The sequence below is a fragment of the Poecilia reticulata genome, linkage group LG7, assembly GCF_000633615.1.
Source record: "Poecilia reticulata strain Guanapo linkage group LG7, Guppy_female_1.0+MT, whole genome shotgun sequence".
Lineage (NCBI taxonomy): Eukaryota > Metazoa > Chordata > Actinopteri > Cyprinodontiformes > Poeciliidae > Poecilia > Poecilia reticulata.
In genome coordinates this window covers 30000118-30001746 of record NC_024337.1, presented here as the reverse complement: position 1 = coordinate 30001746, position 1629 = coordinate 30000118, and positions in this window count along the sequence as shown.

Sequence of the window (1629 nt, the reverse complement as noted above, 5' to 3'; positions counted from 1 at the left end):
GTTTAACTCACCATATGAGGCGTCACACAGATGAAAAGCCATAGAAGTATTTTCCATACATGTCCTATGTTGAGGTACACTATTCTATTGATTTGGTTTAACACTGGAATGAAAGACTGGAGGGGTTTTGTGTCTACAAAGCTGAAAGTTGTTGTATTTGTTAAATCTGATCATTTGGATTTTCACATTTGGATTCTTGGAGATGTGCAACCATGACACATTTTCCTTCAGAGATGCTTCGTTTTTTTTTTCTGGAACATTCTGTATCAAAAAACAGTACTAATAAACTGTATGTTATTGTATTAACATCCTGTTTGTGTACAACGTGAAGAGCAGAGGGATCAGCACACAGCCCTGAGGAGAGCCAGTACTGATGCTGATAGCTGCAGTGGCATTGGAGCCCACTGACCATTTCATGCACTAACAGAGTTTGACCGGACATGGACTCCCTTTCAGAACATTCTCACAAGATTGGACTTGAGGGATTGATTTGTATTATTCTATCCTGTATAGAGAAAGAGTGGGTGGGTGTTGTTGACATTAATACACTTGTAATAAAAAAGTGTATTTTAATGTACTAATGAAAAAGTGCATTTTCATTAGTGCATTAATGAAAATGCACTAATTGTGCATTTTCATTAATGATTGTGCATTATCAGATATATCTACATACAACAAAAATCTCTAAGGTTTCTCTTCAAAACAAGATGAGATTGTAACTGATGCTGTTATTTGTTTCAGATTATATTAACCAGTTTAACTCTACCCAAGTACAAGTTTTGTGTATAAATAAATATGTTTATGGAAAATGTAAGAAAGCATGTTTGATTATTATTGTCTTCAATAATTTAGTGTCTTTTGTCTTAGTTGTATTTTTCTTTTTTCTGCTGCAGCTGACTTTGTTATGACTATAAAAACATGTTACGTTTTTAGGCTGTGACTCACATTTACTCAGTTACATTTAGTTGGAAAAAAAGATACTACAGAGAACTTTATACTTTCACTTAATATTATGAATACTGCTACTCTTACTTAAATATTTCTGGCTACTACAAACTTTGAGTTACTTCACTAAATGAAGAATAAACATGTTTTTACCAAAATGACAGACATATACAGTTTGTTAAAATGAGACTTTCGTCTGTACACAAACCTTGTCGTACTAAATTTCTGTACCTGTTGTACTATTTGGAGATCAARCACTGACTGTAAATATTGGTTTCATTCATTTTAACCATAATAAATTTGATCTAAAAGTCTTTCTTATTCTTAAAATTATTATGTTCTTTACTTTCATATTAGTCTTTAAAATGTCAGAATTTGCTCATAAATTTATATTTTTGTTTGTCTGATGAGATAATTTTTAAATGTGAAATAAAACGTAACGATTTGTTACTCAAAACCCAAGCAGATTTTTGGATTTATATAGTGTTTTATTCTTAATTTAAAAATTTCTTGTACAGCCTGTGTTTACCACTTAATACACAACCRAAGTCACTCCCTGGAAGAWGTTCCCCAGAAGACATTTTAAAAAAATGACCAAAATTGTATGTATTGCTTTGGAGCTTCTGTGCTAATTAACTTTTTTGCGAAGTGATAAAAGCTCTTGAATTGCTACAAAATAAGGCT